Raw genomic sequence first — 20,254 nt, forward strand, 5'->3', positions numbered from 1 at the left:
CAAAGTATTCTTGTAACAAAGAGTTTGAATCACAATGTTCGTGGAAGGTATCTTGTTTCAAATTGTCTATACACGAATCCAGAAATTGTTGTCAAAGTTCTTTCAGGTAATAAAAGTTTTGCACTTACTTGTTGCTGGCAAGAGATACTGATCAGTCTAACCTTGTCTTCTTTCTCTTTTGCAGGTTGCTTGTAGGAGAGAGGCTGAGGCAAGGAGGAACCGGAAACCGGAAGAAGGAAGAGCCAGCAGCTGCGCCCATTGAAGCCAATGAAAGTCTGTAGAGAGCAGGAGTGCCAGCGCCGAGGGATCTGTCCTCAGGTAAGCGGGAGGTAGACGAGCACAAGCACTGGGTGAGGCTCGGGGGCTTCCTTTTATAGACAGGGCTGGGTGTGGTCCTCACATGCTGCACATGTTCTTGAAAGGTGTGCAGAGCTGGGTGTGGTTTGAAGAGCTGGGTGTGGTCCTCACATGCTGACATGTTCTTGAAAGGTGGGCAGAGTTTCAGTTAATATGCAAATGAGTTAAATTAACACATGGCCTAGAGAGGAGTGTTTTAAAGAAGCCTTGGTAAAAGCAAGGCCCAATGTGTAAACAAAACAGCACATTAAACAACATACACAGAAGCCTGGGGGGGGAAGGTGAGATAACAAGAAAGGCTTTCAATAGTAAGTTTAAAAGGGAGCTATTACAGAACCCACTAGTGCAGTGAGAGGGGACATGCTCTTTGCTGTGCACAAACCCTAACAGTTGCCCCCCTCAAAGGCCCTCCTACAGGACGGGGTTTTCCTGGATTTTTTAAATAAAACCGTCTAATCAGCTGTGGGGCATGTACATATGATGCTGGTTCCCATGAATTCTCAGATTCATCATATCCTTTCCATTCTACTAAATAAAACAGACGTCCACTAATTCTTTTTGAGTCTTTTATGCTTTTCACTTCATATTCTAGATTTCCCTTAATTGGTATGGGTGGAGGTGGTGGTTCAGGTCGGGTTTTTGGATTGTACGGCTTAAGCAAGGACACATGGAATGTAGTATGTACTGGATATTCTTTTGGTAAATCTAATTTTACTGTTACCGGGTTTACTATGGCAGTTATACTAAAGGGTCCAATGAAACGTGGTTGCAGCTTTCGGGATCCCTCTATGTTTAGGTTCTTTGTGGAGAGCCATACCTTGTCACCAATTTTATACATTGGGGCCTCAGATCTGTGTTTGTCTGCTTGTCTTTTCATGCTTTCCTTGTACTTTAATAAATGTTTCCTGGCTTTGTCTTGTATGTCACCTAACCTTGTTAGTCTATCCGTTACTGTAGGTAACAGAGAATCTTCTAACAAAATGGGTATAGCTCTTGGATGATACCCCTGCAAGAAATAGAATGGTGAGCAAAGTAGAGCTGAATGCTCAGTATTATTATAAACAAACTCCGCTACAGGGAGAGCTTCCAACCATTCACTAGAATAATCAGCCAATAAACAACGTAGCGTTTGAAGTAAGGTTTGGTTCAGTCGTTCAGTCTGTCCATCTGTCTCTGGGTGGAAAGCAGTGGATAATGCCACATCTATTTTCAGTTTTTTACATAATTTTTTCCAAAATTTAGAGTTGAACTGGCTCCCTCGGTCTGACACCACTTTGCTTGGCAAACCATGTAAACGCACAATTTCCCTTATAAAAATATCGGCAAATTCTGCTGCCGTGGGTAATTTCCGTAATGGTACAAAATGTGCCATTTTAGATAAAAAATCCACTATAACCAACACTGTTGTGAAAGATTTTACAGGTGGTAAACCTACAATAAAGTCTACGCTCACAGTGTGCCAAGGTTGCTTGGGTGTTGGCATTGGTATTAACAAACCGTCAGGGGCCTTATGAGAAGATTTATGTCTTGCACAAATTGGACAGGTAGTGACAAATTGCTTAATGTCCTTTCTTATAGTGTCCCACCAAAAGTGTTTTTGCACATTTTCCAGGGTTTTTACCCAACCAGGATGACCTGCCAACGGTGAGGCGTGATGCCAAATTATCACCTGTGTTTGTAATTCAGAGGTGGGCACTAACAGCATGTTGTCGTGATACAATAAACTTCGTTGTATTGTGTTATGGGAATCCTTTAACCAATCCTGAGGTCCTATTTGCATGTGTGCATTATATAGATCTGTGATGAAATCCTTCTGTTGTACTGGTGCCAAAAACTTTTGGGGAGGAATAATGGGTTCTCCTATTTTATCTTGTTTCATGTCTGAAGTATGTCCGTATCTAGATAACACATCAGATTGAATTTGTTGTGCACCTGATCTATAGGTTATTACAAAGTCAAATGTGCTATAAAAAAAATAACCAGCGCATCTGACATGGTGTTGGTGCTTTAAGTGATCCAAAAAACTGTAGGTTCCTATGGTCAGAAAAGATTGTAACTGGGTACTTGGCTCCCATTAAATGGTGCCTCCATTCTGAAAAGGCTACTTTGATAGCTAGTAGTTCCCTTTCAGCCACAGTGTAATTTTGTTCAGCTGGTAATAACTTTTTGGAATAGAAGGCTATAGGATGTAACTGGCCATCTACTGCATCTCGTTGAGAGAGAACTCCTCCTAAAGCTACTTGTGAAGCATCCGCTTCAACAAAAAAAGGCAAGTCAAGATCAGGATGTTTCAGAATTGGGGCTGAAGTGAACTTTTGTTTTAGGAGTTGAAAGGCGTGTGCCGCCTCATCAGTCCAAAGAAATCGTTGCCCTTTCCGCAACAAGGTAGTTATTGGGGCCGCAATGTCTGCAAAATGTGCAATAAACCTCCTATAAAAATTGGCGAAACCCAGAAATTTCTGAATATCTTTTATAGAGGATGGTTCTGGCCAATCAGCAATAGCACTGATTTTCTTTACATCCATAGTTATTCCTTGAGGTGACAGGCAGTATCCTAAAAAGTCCACCTTGCTGACATTAAAAGTACACTTTTCTAACTTAGCAAAAAGATGATTTTCTTTTAACTTTGATAATACTGCACGAACATGTTGGGTATGTTCTTCTGAGTTCTTAGAGTAAATGAGGATGTTGTCTATGTATACTATGACACAAATGTCCAGGAATTCGTGTAGGACCTCATTTATAAAGAACTGAAAGGCCGCAGGGGCATTACATAACCCAAAGGGCATTACTGTGTACTCAAATAAACCAAACTTTGTCTTGAAAGCTGTCTTCCACTCATCCCCCTCTTTTACTCGGACCAGGTGGTAAGCTCCCCGCAGATCTAGTTTAGTGTATACAGTAGAATGTCTTAATTGATCCAACAACACAGGTATTAGAGGAAGAGGATATTTATTCTTTATTGTAGCCTTATTTAGTCCTCTATAATCGATACACGCACGCAGGGATTTATCCGGCTTCGGGATAAAAAAGAGTGGAGATGACACCGGAGATGTGGAATGACGGATGAACCCAGACTGTAGTAGGTCATCTAGGTAGGTTCTTAAGTATTTGGTTTCTTCGTCAGTCAAAGCATATACTCTGTTATTAGGTAAAGGGGCCCCTGGGATAAGATCTATACGACAGTCATAAGACCTATGTGGGGGCAGCACACTAGCCTTTACTGGATCAAAGATGTCTTTAAAGTCAGAATATTCAGGAGGGAGACGTGGTTCATCTTGTATAACACTAGCACAGTGTAATACTGTGCTCTGTTCTGTACCTGCTTCTTGATAGTAATTGGTTCTACAGAAAGAGGAATCCAAAGTAACATTTCTATTCACCCAATCAATTTTTGGGTTATGAGTTGTTAACCAGGGTACCCCGAGAATCAAACCAAAATTAGGAGTATCTATCAGATCAAAGCTAATCACCTCTGTGTGCCCGTTCTGACAGACCATAACAAGTGGACTTGTTTGTTTTGTGATTAATCCAGAGGTCAATTCTGACCCATCCACTGCACATACTGCTTCTGGACAAGGCTTTAGGCACATAGGAAGTCCTAAGTTTTCAGCTAACTTATTATCCACAAAATTTCCTGTCGCGCCTGAGTCCAGTAGGAGAGGGAGAGAATGCCTCACTTGGGTAGTAACAATTAAAACGACCTGAATTATGAAATGTCTAGGTATGTGCGGTACCATGAAGGCTGCAGCATTAGAGGTTTGATTAAGATGTTTTCTCGAACAAGTAACCTCTCCCCTTGTCGAGCTTAATCGTTTCCCGATTCAGTTGAGGAGGTGGAGGAAACAGCACCCTTTCGTGGATTTTTAGGCTTTACTGGACATTCTCTGGCAAAGTGACCTGCCCTTCCACAATATAAACATAATTGAAGTTTTCTCCTTCTTTCTTTTTCCTCTGATGTGAGTGAACCTCTGAGTGTCCCTATTTGCATAGGCTCAGGTTCAGGGAGTTTATTATCTGGGTCTTTCTTCTCGTGTCTAATAAAAGTTAACCGTGATTCCAGTTTGTATTTATCTCCCTTTCTTTCTCCTAGTCTATGTTCTAATTTCACAACTAAATCTACAAAGTCCGAATAGTCTTCTGGCAAATCAACGATATGAGCCAGCGCGTCTTTTAACTCATCTCTCAAACCTTTATAGAAAAGGGAGACACGCTTTTCTTCTGGCCAGTGTGTCTCGGTGTGTAAACGATTAAAACTAGTGAGATAGGTCAATAAATCCTTGTTACCTTGTTTAAGATTTAAAAGCTCATTATCACTTGCCTGCATGAAAGTGTGTTTTGCAAAAAGGCTGGTCATGGTACGTTTAAATTGATTCCAATTATGGAGGATGGGATCATCTCTCTCCACGAAAGGAATTGACCATTTGGCTGCTGTGCCACCCAAATAAGACAAGACGAATGCCACTTTCGTAGCATCAGTAGGGAACTGTTGTGGCTTACAAACGAAGTGTAATTGACATTGATTGATAAAAACATGGAATTTGTTTCTATCTCCATGAAAACGTTCAGGTGCTGCTAAGGGCACAGCATTAGGAACATTAACAGTGACCTCAACTGGGGGAGGCAAAGTTGTATGTTTTGATGGCGCCCCTGTCTCTGAGGAGGTTTTAGACAAAGGCGTAAAAGCTGTGTTCCACTGAGATACCCTAAATTTATACCTGCTTAGATCCTGTTTTAAAGAGGTATTCTCCATCTTTAATCTCTCTATTTCCTCTTGCATATGTTGCAAGATGCCAGACACTGATTCATTATGAGCCAAGTCCTCATTTAGGGCCTGCGCCATATCCGTGACGTCAATGCCCTCTATTTCTTCCCCGATATTCATCGTCCACCAGAACTGAATTTTTTTATTTTTTTATTTTTTTATTTAAGTCTTGTGCTTCTGTCAAAGCCCAGCTCACCTGAGTCCTTGTTCAGTTCTGATGGAGGTTGAAGACAATCTGACCCCACCCTGAAACTGCTTGTTCCAGCACACTAGTTTTTAAAACAGTGCAATAAGAACAGAAGGTCAAGGGAAGGGGGGAAGTGGATAAAATAAAATAAAGAGACAACAGCGTTCTTGCGTTTCTACTGTTGAAGTGCTGCACAAATCTGCGGCCCTCTCTGACTTCTGTAGAAACTGGTGCCTAATGAAACATAAACAAAGAATAGATAAGTACATCCTATTCCTAACTGGGTTCCTGACTATCCCTTTATTTATTAGAAATTTTCTTCTAAAAGTACCTCTTGGATCCTGGTCTCTAGTTTCCAGGTTTGGAATGTGTTACTGCTCTGGGATGTGCTTTCTATTACTCTAAAGCTTCTAAAACATTAAACAAATACCGTTATCAGAATTACCAATATCAAACATTCATCTTAATATAACTAAAGCCTAAATTGCCAATAGCAGACTCACTTTTCCCATATTTCCAGAATCTTTTATAAAACAAATACTGTACTTTTACGTCAAAATACAGCATGTAATTTGTGCAAGTCCTTGATTTACTGTTTGCCTTGCTGTTAATGGTTTCCATGGTTCGATTCTTAAAAGTTCCATAAAAAAATGTTTGCTTCACAAAGTTCCGCAAAGTATTCTTGTAACAAAGAGTTTGAATCACAATGTTCGTGGAAGGTATCTTGTTTCAAATTGTCTATACACGAATCCAGAAATTGTTGTCAAAGTTCTTTCAGGTAATAAAAGTTTTGCACTTACTTGTTGCTGGCAAGAGATACTGATCAGTCTAACCTTGTCTTCTTTCTCTTTTGCAGGTTGCTTGTAGGAGAGAGGCTGAGGCAAGGAGGAACCGGAAACCGGAAGAAGGAAGAGCCAGCAGCTGCACCCATTGAAGCCAATGAAAGTCTGTAGAGAGCAGGAGTGCCAGCGCTGAGGGATCTGTCCTCAGGTAAGCGGGAAAGTAGACGAGCACAAGCACTGGGTGAGGCTCTGGGGCTGCCTCTTATAGACAGGGCTGGGTGTGGTCCTCACATGCTGCACATGTTCTTGAAAGGTGTGCAGAGCTGGGTGTGGTTTGAAGAGCTGGGTGTGGTCCTCACATGCTGCACATGTTCTTGAAAGGTGTGCAGAGTTTCAGTTATTATGCAAATGAGTTAAATTAACACATGGCCTAGAGAGGAGTGTTTTAAAGAAGCCTTGGTAAAAGCAAGGCCCAATGTGTAAACAAAACAGCACATTAAACAACATACACAGAAGCCTGGGGGGGGGGAAGGTGAGATAACAAGAAAGGCTTTCAATAGTAAGTTTAAAAGGGAGCTATTACAGAACCCACTAGTGCAGTGAGAGGGGACATGCTCTTTGCTGTGCACAAACCCTAACAGGTGAGCTCTTCCTGGTTGTTGGACTTTGGGAACTGTGGATGCCTTGAGGTTTGACGTGCCCCTTTACTTGACTAGCCGACCTCGGACCTGGTGGGCACTTTGGAACCTGGTTTTGACGAGGAGATCAATTCGGTAATCCTCTCACCACATGTCCATCCACATAAAGCAGCAACCCTAGCAGTGCCACGGCCTGCCATCCCCACTTAACGCCAGAAGTGCCTTTGTGGTCCTAGGACCATGCTACTACTACTCAGTGTTCCTGCCGTTGCATACTCCCTAAAGACTCTGAGTTCACCTGTCTGAGGCTCGAGACAGGATTATTTAGAGGCACCCTACTTGGATGCTGTGACATCGACCTGATGCAGTGGTGCAACCGCTTGCCTGCTCGTGCTGTCACTTGGGAATGATAAGCGGGCCAAACCTCACACCTGCAGCACTCCACACCTTTTGGGACTGCCAGGGGGAAAGATAAACCCAACCTCCCGGCATCCTCACAGGCCCTCATCGATCAGTACACCAGGGGCCTGGTGCACAGGAGAGGGGCTACAGCAGACAAGACGACACCGAAGGAGGTTGACCTGGAAATGATCCTGCAGGCCATCCCATGTCACAAGCAGTGGTCGATTCTAAAGTCAGAGAGGTCCACGTGGAGGTGGGATTCTTGTGCCAGGACCTGTGCAATGCCATGGGTAGGCTGAAGCAGAAAGCCACCTCACTGCAGTAGAAGATGAGGTCATGGATCTAAAGTCAAAGGTCTCCCATCTTCTTACATGCACACCGGAACTCCACCAACGTGCTGAGGACACTGAAAAAAGATCTTGGTGAAGCAATCTTCGGTTTGTGGGTTTTCCTGAGGGCGCAGAAGTGCTAAGTGCCCCATAATTCCTAGAATAATTGATCAAATCATTGATGCCACCTGACCAGCTATCTGCCTAGTTTGCTGTCCAAAGGGCGCATAGGGCCCTGGTGCTGAGGTATCCCCCAGGAGCTCCACACAGGCCTGTGATCACACGCATACTCAACTTTAAAGATAGAGATTTCATTCTGAGAGAGGCCTGGTCCCATCTTGATATGAGATTCCTGGAATCAAGGGGCCAGATGTATCAAGAATGCATTTTGCAAATCGAAAATAGCGATTTTTTGGAAATCGCTATTTCTGATTCGCAAAATGCAATGTATCACATTTGCGATTCGGTAATAGCGATTTCTTAAAAATCGCAAATGCTATTACCGAATCGCAAATTGCGATACAGCCCCCATTCACATCTATGGGCCTCTTGGCCCATATTTGCGAATATTTCCCAAATTCCCAAATGTCCCAAATTGCAAATTCCTAACAATTCCAGGGTGCTGGGGGCCTAAGGCCCCCTCTGCTGCACCCCAAAACATTTTTTTACAACATGTAAGGAGCACACATGCCAAAAGGGCATGTGTGCTTTACATGTAAATTTTAAAAATGCATTTTAAATGCATTTTTAAAATTTGCACATGGTTACAACCAAGTTCAACTTGGTGGTAATAGCGATTTCTTAATGCCCAATTCGCATTAAGGAATTGCTTCTTAAATGTGCTTTAGAAATCGCAAATAAGGAATCCTTATTTGCGATTTCTTATTTAGAGAGTCACAATTTGCGACTCTCTAAACAGGGTCGCAATTTTAAGGAATCGCTATTTTAGCGATTCCTTAAAATTGCATTCAGAATGCCTTTGATACATTCTGAAATGGCTTTTTACATTTGCAAACGGGCATTCGCACCGTTTGTGAATGCAAAAAGCTTTGATACATCTGGCCCAAGAATCCTTATCTTCCCAAACCACACTAAAGGAATGCAGGTCTAACGTTGCTCCTAAGCGGCAGTAAAACAAAAACTCAAGGCACTCAATCTTCCCTATATGCTTCTGTTCCAGGCACGTCTCAAGGTTATCTTTGCCAATTACTTACTTACTCACTTCTTTAATTCCCCGGAAGCACCATTGGATTGGCTGATGGAGGAGAGGCGTCTTCAATGACCTGGACAATCTACCCCACTTGGAATGACGACTTTGCTGATGGAACTTGTGGGAAAGGCTTCCAAACTTAAAATTTATTGTACTCACTCCCCTAAGACCAGAGCAGAATCATCCTTACCTTAACATCATATGGAAGGGAGACCTCTGCCACCCACGGGCCAGACCCTCTTTGAGGACACTACTAACATCAAGCTGGGACACTATCAGGAGCCTGCTATCAACCTTCCTAACCCACGCATGGCTGAGGCTCACTTTGATCTGTCCCAGAGCCCTGTGATCTGAACAGTGGATGAACCTGGGGTTCTGGATGAGGAGAGTTTTGGGGGTGGGGGGAATATTATGAGGTCACTATGCCCTGGCTGTGTTCCCTAGTTATAACAGTACTAATGGTCAATAATGATCCTACATAGAGGAGGGGTCCATCACTTCACGCCTGACTACAAGTTTTTTTTTCCTGTGTTAGACATTTACAGGGGACAGATGCCTCTGGAGTGGCAGCATGAGGGTGAGGGGTAGTTGGGTGGCAGGGGACTTGCATTGTTCTGCTGTTTAGCCTGTTTTGTTTCCTAGAAAATACCACACTCATGCACCTCTCAGGGTCACATCATTTATGCCAAGGTGCCAGGCACCATCCTGATCAGCACGTGCACTAAAACCTTCTTATGTAAGGTCCTGCTTGACACCCAGGGCCTCCCCCAACATTCTCTATTCATGTCACCCCTGTCGGCAGATATGGAATGTTATCAAATAATGTCCTTGTGGGAGGCTGGCCCTCTATGTAGTGTGCAAGGCTAGGCACACTGTGCAGGGGGTCCAGGCAACCACAAGTTGGTTTACAGAGGTAAAAGCTAGATCACCTAATGCTCTAATTTTTTTGGTAGCTTGGTCGAGCAGTTAGGCCAATCATTGAGGAGGGAAAAGCATTTGTTGGACTCACAGTATCAATCATGCAACTCACACATTCGAAATTGGTTAAGTACTTTTGGAGATATGGATTTTTGAAGTGTAGTAAAAATAGTATTTATGTGCGTAATTACGCACCATATGAATCAATGGAAGGTCACTTTTAAAAATACAAATAAAATCAAACAATAGCTTTACTTTTGCAGGTTGGTCAATATCTTCGGTGGGCACACTGTGCCAGATGGAGAAGTTCTGGCAGCTCCCGTTGTGCGGGTGCAGCAGGCAAAAGTCTCTGGAGCTAGTGCAGGGCCACTGCGGTGGACCACTTGGAAAAGGCCTGTGCAAGTAAGTTTAGAGGTGGTTCCTTGGAATCCCCTTGGAGTGTTGAGGTTGCAAGGGCTAAGGTACCCTTAGGGCACAGCATATTCTTTGTTGCAGGGCCCAGGGCAGCTGGGTGCAAAGCGAATTGGTGAACCAGGAGCTCTGCTCAAGGATGCCCTTGGGATCTGGAGGTAAGTCACTTTAATGGCTGCTTACAGAACAACGGGGGCACTCTGGTGGGAGGTTCAGGGTATTCCTGAAGTCTCTTGACTGGGGCTTCCTCCTGGCCCTTCTTCGGCCCCGGACAGAGTGGTTTTCCTGGTGTCCAATGTCAGCTGACCAGAGCCCAGGGTATTGCTACACTTACAGGGTGTGCCCTTGTGGTTGCTGGTGTGTTGTTGGGTCTGGCTGCAACTTCTGGTTCAGGAGTTGGTAGCCAGTCAGTGAAGTGACCCTCACTGGGTTGCTGGTTTCTTCTTTGTTGCAGAATGGTACCTCCACTCTGGAGTGAGTTCTTGGGTGATTGGCAAAGCCTGGAGGTCAGTTCAGTTATCCAGCAGCTTCTCAGTGGTGATTGTTAGGTCCTGGGTGCAGCAGGCAGGGTTTATCACCTTTTCTTTGTGCAGCAGATTCATAGTTCTGGAGCCTTGGATGTTCTCTGTGCCAGTCTTCCTTGTTTTCCTCGAATCTGATTATCTAGTCTAGGGATGCCCACTAAATACTGAATTTAGTGGGCATTTTAGGGGCAACCTGGTAGGGTCGAATGGGATACTTACCTTTGGGTGGCTACATCCATTACAGTGACCACTTCCTGTGGGAAGGGTCACTTCCCTATCCCTGATTGGCTATTTTCCTTCCATATAAAATAGAAAAAAATGAAATGGAGTGCCCACCTCACAGGCAACACCTTAGGGATGGTGCATGCCAGGTGGGGCCACTCCCCCTACTCTTTGTGTGGTTTCCTTTCTTTGCTCCCACCAAAAGTAGGGGTTTGTAAAGGGGTGGATTATCTGATGCTAGCAGCAGGCTTGGGGGTCGCGTTTCAAAGGCAGTAAGCCCTTTCAAGCTCACCACCAGGACAGTTCACATTCCTGAGGGAGGAGGTGTTGGAACCTCCACCCAGGAAGGGCATTGTTCTACAAACCAGAGAGACAGAGCTCTCCCACAAGGTTGGTAGATTGGTTGTCTGGAGGTGACAGGCTGGATAGAACCATGGCAGGGTAGTTAGCTTTTGCAGGGGACACATTTAAGGTGATCCCTGGGTACACTTAGGGATAAATCCAATACTAGTAACAGTTTCGGTTTATCATTCTGAGTTGTTTGATACCAAACAGCCCAGGGTTTAGATTGGCCATCATGAAGCAGGGAAACTTGTGTTGACTAGTGTTCAGCACATGTATTAAGATGGCTGCTCTGTTCACTCACTATGTCCTTGTTTTGGCAAGGACACAGTGGGGACATATTGCTCATTGCACCCTGCCTCAGGGCTGTAAGGACTGGCAGAGGGGTTACCCTCAGTATATGCAGTGTATGGTGGACAGGGCACACAGGCAGTGTGCCATGTCGAGTTTGTGTTTTAGGTTTGCCACAGTACACCCAGCTTGCAATGGCAGTGCTTGGGGCATCTTGATGAAAGGCCCAAGAGGGTGGCACAATCAGTGCTGCTGCCCTCAGGGACCTATGCATAGTACCCCATGCCCTGGGTAACTGGGTACCCTTTTACTATGGACTTATAGTGGTAGCTAAGGGTGTATCCAATTGTGCTAATGCATCACAACAGTTTTAAGGAAGGAGCTCTGGCCTAGGGAACCTGGTTAGCAGGGGCCCTGGGCACTGGTATTTCTAGTCTACATCAAACATCAGGCAAAACATGGGGGCTAACCATGTTTCCTCACAGTCCTGGAATGTTAACATGCTGCTGGACCATGTAAAGTGGTCCACAGTGCTGACATACACCCAGTGCTTCCAGCCTGTGGTCCTTATGCTACAAGAGACACACCTCCTCAGTAGTCAAAGCCCCTTTCTGCTCCGTCAGAGGTGCGACCGAGTGTATCACTCTTGCTACATAAAGAGGTCTCTGGGGTCGTAATCCTGCTTTGCCGCTCCTTTCCTATGGTCGTTGCCTGGACAGCGCAGGATCCCCAGGGCTGCTACCTTGTCCTCTCGGGTACAATGGATGGCCACAAGCTTAATTTTGTTTGCTCTTGCACCCCTCTCGAGGCCCTAGACCTAATTCTCACTGAGCTCTCACTGGTGCTCCTGGCACTTCCTGAGGATTCCACGGTGCTGGGGGAGACTTAAATCCGGTTATCTCCCCAGACATGGATTCCACAAGTCCTCAGTAGTCAGCTCTGCATACCGGTGCAAAGAGCCTTACGCAATGGACTTCCATTTCGGGCCTTTGAAAACGGCAGCTCACTCACACGTCAGTGGCCCATCATTCTTATTTGTGCATTGATCTCCTTCTCATGCCAGCTTTGGACTGTCTTCCAGTGTCCTACGTTCAGATCCTCCCTAGGGGGATCTCTGATCATGCCCCTCTTTTCCTCTGACTGGGCTCGACCACAGAAGCGCAGCACCCAATGTGGCGGCTCAACGCATAGCAACTCCAAGATCAGGCCTACAGCAAGCACTGGAAACCGAACTGAAGGCCTACTTCCTCATGAACAATGGCACAGTGGACTCAGTTGGGACTCTCTGGTCGGCCGGTAAGATCACTATTAGAGAGCATGCCAGAGGCAAGGTTAGGGAGATAGAGTCTTCCCAAACCCTATGGTTGACTCACTTGGAGGCTTGTACTCTTCCGTTGGAGGCACATGTTCCTGGGGACTCCCAAAGTACCAGTAATCGCCAAATCGAACTGCTACGGGAAGAGATCAGCCTCTTGTTGAACAAAGCTATAAAGCAACTGTGGCAGGCCTCAACCGCTCACGTTTACAGATGGGGAGACAAAATTGGTAAACTCTTGTATTGGCTCGCAACCAGAACTCAGGCCTCCAGAGTGGTACCTGAGATTGCTGATGAGCATGGGTGCTTGCACCATACCCACTCTGATATAGCCTAGGCATTTGCATCTTACTACAAGAGCCTTTACGCAGCCCCCCCCTTGACTGGGACCCACCCCTTATCTGCACTTCTTAGAAGAAGTGCCGCTCCTGCAACTATCACTGGTTGAAGCCTGGATCTTAGATCAACCTCTAACAGCCTAAGAGATAGGCACAGCAATTTCTGCTATGCAAAATGTAAGACTTCCGGGTCTGACAGGATCCCCACGGAGTACTACACAGCCTTTAGGGAAACTCTCTTCCCCCGGTTGCTGGCCCACTAGAAAGAAGCTCTCCAATAAGGATCCTTTCCACCCGAAATAGACATGGCCGCTACTGTGGTAATCCCTAAACCACAGCCCCTGTCCCCCTCCTGCGTAGACTACCACCCAATTTCCCTTATCAACGGGGAAGTCCAGGTACTTGCCACCATCTTGGCCATCTGGATTAATGTGGCTTTATGGAGTAGGAGGCATTGCCTCTGCCACCTGCATGTTGCCCCTGCCAGGCGGGACCTACTTACGTCTCCCTTAGGTCTCCTTCTAATAGACTTTGAGAAGATGTTTGATACAAGGGATTGGGATTACCTGCACCCAGTTCTGCGGACAACTGGAGTCAGACCTTGCTTCCGCAGACATGTCCATATGCTCTACTCTATCCTAATGGTGTGCGTCCACATAAATGGCATAATATCGGATGCCTTCCCCATCCGGTGGGGACTTGGCAAGACTCCTTGATGTCCCCTCTCCTTTTTGTGCTCTTGATAGAACCTCTTGCATGTCTCCTGTGCTGTGACTCACAGGTGCAGGGATCACGTTGGGACACTGGACACGAACACTGTATAGCATTATATGCTGATGACAAACTCTTATTCTTCGCTTATCCAGCACAGAGTGGCCCCTGCTGCCTCTAGATGCTCCGCCTCTCTGCAAGGTATCGGGTCTGTGACTTAACCCGGCCAAATAAGTCCTAGTGCCCCTATCCCCATCACGTAGCTGTATTGACTGGCAAACAAATATACACATATATGCCAGTTACATTTTTGTTACTTAGTGGTCTGGGTTGCAATACACCTTGGGCTCACCTAGTCACTGAACCTTACTCCTCTGACCCACCGAACTACTGAGGACCTAAAGAGATGGCAGTCACTTCCTCTCAATGTCATGGGGAGTACTGCTCTGTACAAACTGATGATGCTACCAAGATTCCTCTATGCCCTCCAGAATCTTCTGGTGCTAATACTGAGAAGCTGATTCTAGGAGGGCCACATCATTCGTCAAGCACAATTCCATATCCCCGGTTGGCACTCAGTCAGTGCCAACAGGTGCTGGATGATGGGGACCTGGGCATGGCCAACATCCTTCTCTATTTCTTAGCTTCACAGCTAGTAATGAGTAATGACTGGTTTAACGGAGGTTGGTCAGGTGGAATTGTCCTTGCTGGGCTACAACTAGATCATGGCAATGTTGTACGGAGCCCCAGTCCCCCCTATTGCTCTCAAGGGTGTCTAGAGTGATCTTCCTAGCATGGAGGATGGCGCTCCACAAATGTTCTTAACTGACTCTCCTGTGGCATGGAACGTGGCTAAGGGAGGTGGTGGCACTAAAGGATTTGCAAAATGGAATCATATCAGCATCACAAATCTGGAAGACTTATGGACAGGGTCAGATATGTGCTTCTTCTGGAAGTTCCAAGATGCCTACACATTCTCCCTATGTGAATTCTATAGGTACCTCCAACTATGACATGAGCTACATACATACCATGTTATACTGTCCTCCCAGAGTTCAGTCCCCTAGAGGCCAAACTTCTCACAGATAAGTCGAAGAAGGGTGGCATATTACTCATATATTGTACTTTGATTAACAATACCCCTGGTGATCTACATCATCTCAGGACACAATGGGAGGGCTGGCTATGAATGATGTCTGACAACGACTGGTGACATGCGTTGATGGTTCCCTGAGTCATGACCATCTCCTCCATATTACGCTGATACAGACTTGTTATCTCTACTGTGCATATCGGACTCCGGAGCGACTGTGCAGGGCGGGCATCCTTCCAAGTACCACCTACTTCAGATGCGGTCACACGCATGCTGATTTCCACCATATGGTCTGGACAAGCCCCAGGGTGCAGGCACACTGGTCTGCCATTGTGGGAGAGCTGTCAGAGGTGTTGGGAAGTATCCCTTTCACCCTTGGTGTTGCTACTGGGAGTTCTGAAGGGGGTGGGGGAACACAAGCTGAGACAGGGCTTCTGAGAACAGTCCTAGTGGTGGTTAAACACAACATTACAACCTGATGGAAATGTCCCATCCCTCCTTCATTGTCACAGTGGTGGCGTATGGTAGACTGGTGCGTGAAACAAGAAAAAACAATGTTGGAGGTCTGGGGCTGCCCTTCCAAACATGGACCTGTGTGGGGGGAATGGTTGGGGCAAATGAACTGAGATCTATCGATCTAAGGGATATGTGGTGGTTGAACTAGTGTCGGAGGTACCACATCTGGGGTCTGGAGGGCCTGTTTGCCATGATGCCTGTTGCACCTTGGTATTAATGCAAATCCAGCCATATTCTGTGTACCTCGCTGAGTGTATGTACGCTTTTGAAAATCAATAAAGGTGGTTCTAAAAAAAAAATGTATATCTGATGATGCTGCCTGTGTTTCATGGGTTACCAGCTTCAGTGGGTATTTTTGCCGTTCTCCCTCACAGAGTTTATAGATAGTTCACACTAGTTTTAATAAAACCCTTTGCTTCCCAGTGAGTCACTAGTGCATTTCAGTGGTTGGGAGGATGTGGTCTAATTTCTTCAAGTTGAAACACACACTTGCCTCTTATTTTTTAATATCTGGAGCTTCTGAATTTATTTCCCTGCTGTCTAACAAAGATGATGTGCAGTAAGCCAGTCGAAGTTGGACCACTGCCCTTGCAGGTTTGATGCTGCAGCCAATCTAGAGATGTAGAGCCCCGTTCTCAACATTATTACATAATAAACAGCATTTCTCATGGTTCTAAAATTTGATTCTAAAAGTCAACTCTGAGACAAAGCAGATGCAAAGATACAAGGCTTTGTCAATGTTAGACCTGGCATCCTTGGCGGGGTGTCCCCTGTCTTTTTTGCCTCTGCTTCCCATGTGTTGACTGTGTTCTAGACTTTGTCTTTGCTGGTTTTGGTACTCTGGGCACTCTATTACTGCTGACCAGTGATAAAGTGCAAGTTCTCCCGGTGTAAATTGTATGTGTAATTGTCTTTTCCATGATTGTCATACTGGATTTATTAGTAACTCCCTAGAAAAGTGCACTAGAGGTGTCCAAGTCCTCTAAATCAAATTCTTCTAGTCGACCTGCAGCACTGATTGTGCCATCCACATGAGTAGCCCTATAAACATGGCCTAAACATGCCACTGCAGTGTCTGTGTGTGCAATTTTAAACTGCTAATTCAACCTGGCAAGTGTAGCCACTTGCCAGGCCCAAACCCTCCCTTTTTGTACATGTAAGACACCACTAAGGTAAGCCTTAGGTAGCCCCACGGGCAGGGTGCAGTGTATGTTAAAGGTAGGACATGCACTGGTGTGTTTTTACATGTCCTAACAGTGAAATACTGGCAAATTTGATTTTCACTGTTGCAAGGCCTATCTCTCTCATAGGTTAACATGAGGAGGCCTTTAAATGATTTTTAAGTGCAGTTTCTCTTTGGGAGCAGCTGGAGATTTGGAGTTTGTGGTCCTTGAACTCACAATTTGAAAATACAACTTTTGGTAAAGTTGGTTTTTAGATTGTCAGATTGAAAATGCCACTTTTAGACAGTGGGCATTTTCTTGCTTAAACCATTCTGTGACTCTGCCTGCTTGTGTATTTCCTGTCTCGGTCAGACTGACAGTTGGGCTGTTTGTGAATAGACAAGTGACACAAAGGGAGCTGGGGTGTAGCCTGCATATCCTGATAGGTCTTCTGGGCTAGAGTGGAGGGAGGAGCTGACAAACATGAAAGTCTCCAACCCCCGGTGTGTGTATGGAGCCTGGCCTGGGCATGGCAGGATCTTGTCAACAACAGAGACTTTTCTCTGACATTTGCCAACTTAAAAGGCAGAAAGGAGTATAAGTAGTGGGCCCAAAACACCAGATTTTTAGATTTCTTCTGGACTCGAGAGGAACCTCTTTCCAAGGAGAAGAGCTAAAGAACAGGAGAAGTACTGTGCTTTGCTGGGTTTGCCTGCCGTTGCTGCTTCTGCCTGAAAGAGGACAAAGTCTGGACTTTGTGGTATATTCCTGCTTGTGAAGTGTCTCCAAGAGCTTGGGCTGAGCTTGCCTCCTGTTTCGAAGTCTCAGGGCCATCAAAGACTTCTTTTGCCAGCACCTGAACTTTCTGCTGAGACTCCTACCCTGCCAAGTGGTGCCCACTCCGTCCCTGATCCCTTGAAAGTTGAAGCTGGTGGAACCAAGGCATAAATCCACACACAGGAACCTTGTGGGGACAAATCTGATGCACCACCTGCAACACGGCTGTAAAAATGATGCACCACCTGCATTGCAGCTAGGAAATCGATGCATCACCTTCATCGCGGCTGGAGAAATGACAGAACACCTGCTTGTAACTGCTGAAATAGACGGAGCGCATTCCTTATCACCATGCTGCTGGATTTCGCAAGGATAATCGCTGGCCATCAAAATCACCGTGAACCTGCCTGGACCCGAGGTGCCCGTCCAAAAAATCAACACATCGCTCTCTTGCGAGAGAGAAAAACGATGCATCACCCATCCGACTGGAGAAGAACAACGCATGGCCTCACTTGCGATTAAGAAATTGACGCATCGCTGACTTTTCTAATGCACGCTCACCTGTGCCGCTTTTTTTTACAAAACCAGGTACTTTGGGTAACATCAATGCAACCATTGTTTTTTATGGCGTAAGACTATTTTTAATTTAACAATTCATAACTTTAGTTGTGTTCTTGTCATTTTGATCTTGTTTGATTTAGATAAATATTGGCTATTTTTCTAAACTGGTAGTGTGTCCATTTTGTAGTGTTTCCACTGTATTACTGTGTGTTTTGGTAGAAATACTTTACACATTGACTTTGAAATAAGCTTGACTGCTTGTGCCAAGCTACCAAGGAGGTGAGCAAGGGTTATCTTAAGTGTGTATCTCCATTGCCCTGATTAGAGTGAGGGACCCTGCTTGGACAGAGTGCTAACGGACTGCCAACCAGAGACCCCATTTCTAACAGTGAGTTACAAAGTTCCTCACTCCCATCTCTTGTCACGAGAAAGAGAATACACAAATTTGGATCACTGCTCACCAGGGCCTTCTGTTTTAAGGCTTTCTGCCATCTGTTGCCATGCTTTCTCCAGTTGTAAACTCGTTTCAGCAACTGGGGGTCGTGTGCCCAACGTTTTGTATTGACAGCCAGCAATATACCTACTTGAGAGATATGGGGGTCAATGTGTAAATGAAGACGATGTAGAATAGTTACTTTTGCTGTGTCTAAATATACTGCAGTTTCGTCGAGAACAATAAAAGAAGTACTCATGCTTATTTTCCACGTGGAAAAACTTGAATAAAACTACGCGATAGAGAAAATGTGTCCCCGTGGATAATTAGCTACCACGCAAACCCAATTAAATGTGAAGCCATTCCCCTCGTTTAATTCCTCCTAGAGAGGCTTCGCATCCCGTTTTTTTTGCTTGTACTAAGGGTGATAACTACCTTCAAAATGGTGGTTAGCAAACTCTAACTTACACGTTTGGAGATGTTCACTTAATTTTGCTGGGCCAATCATGTAATGTTTTCTGCCTCAACCCTAATTTAGGACATGCACAATATCCTTCTGAATTTTAGGTATAATTCGACAGATCGTGGAATATGAATCGTAGTTGCCCTCCCACGTTCCACTAAACTGCGCAAAAATGTTTTGTTAATTGTTGTTTGATGGTTGCCCCTGGAGTTGGAACTTTGAATTATTTTTGTCAGACAGGTAGATGACCTCATCATTTCACGACAAAAAACATAGAATTCCAAAATATACAGATTTTTTGCATATTTTATTATATCAAAGTTGGAACTTGAGGAACCTTTTTTTTGGCAAGATTACGAGCCGCTCAAATGTAGAACATTCTTCAGAATTCTGGTTTCCTTGGAAGATGTAGGGCAAGGTCTACTAAATTTGAAGGCCGGCACTCAATGTTCTTCTCTGCAGTGCAGCACAGCATTATTTGGCACCTCCAGGCCAATTGTGCTTTTTTTGGGGGGGAAGCTATTTTGTTACTTTAGGGCCATATTGTTGTACCTATTGGGCAGCCACTTTTAATAGCTGAAGTGTTAATTGATGTTTATCTATGCTGTTGTCAATGAAGCGCAGACGCGTGACAAACTTTCCAAACGTGCTATTTCGGCATAAGGTTTGCGAAGTATGTTTTTTTCATAAACATTCCATAAAATTGAGTATTTACCAAACCTCCTCCTTCAGTATTTTATAACGTGAAATTCTTCCAAATGCAGTGTTTACAGGCTGTTACCATAACAGTTTCCAAACGTCCCTTTTCAGGTATGAACGGTATTAACTTCTAAAACAGCATTGGACTTACATCCAAAGTATAAAGACATCTTGGAACCGAACTATTAAAAAAAAAACATTAGTCTTACTCCCATGCACTGTTATTATTAACAACTTTGGAGAAGGCGACCACTTTACAACTGTACTTATTCCTTAAAATACACCGTTTCCTTAGGGATTGACTGCCGGTTTTAAACAGGTTCATGTCATATAACTTGAACTGCTGCATGCACAGTATCCATTTTAGGAAATGAACATTTCTCATATTTCACCCATTATTCCTTCTTTATTGTTCCTCGATCCCTGTATCTGACGTTCTTGGCTTTTCTGTACCTCATCCTCAGTGTCATTTTGTGCGCTGCTGGTGCTGCTCCGTGTAACACAGCAATGGATACAGGCTCAAAACCTCACAAATTGCAATGAGCAGATTAAACTGGCTGACTGTAGGGTGGCATGGATTAGAGAGAAGCTGGAGGTATTTCTCTATGGGGATCTGGTTTTAATAAAATAACTGATTCTTATTCTTACAACGTAACGTATTGTCTGCATTCCCACACCTCGGGAGTCATATTGTCAAAAAACCCATCAAGACAGCAGAGCAACAGAAAGTCCTATTTTCATTAGATGCACTAAACCCTGGTCACAAAACATTGGTCGCAATTTGCTACCAGTATTTTCTTGACCAGT

Source organism: Pleurodeles waltl, chromosome 8 (assembly GCF_031143425.1).
Source record: "Pleurodeles waltl isolate 20211129_DDA chromosome 8, aPleWal1.hap1.20221129, whole genome shotgun sequence".
Classification (NCBI taxonomy): domain Eukaryota; kingdom Metazoa; phylum Chordata; class Amphibia; order Caudata; family Salamandridae; genus Pleurodeles; species Pleurodeles waltl.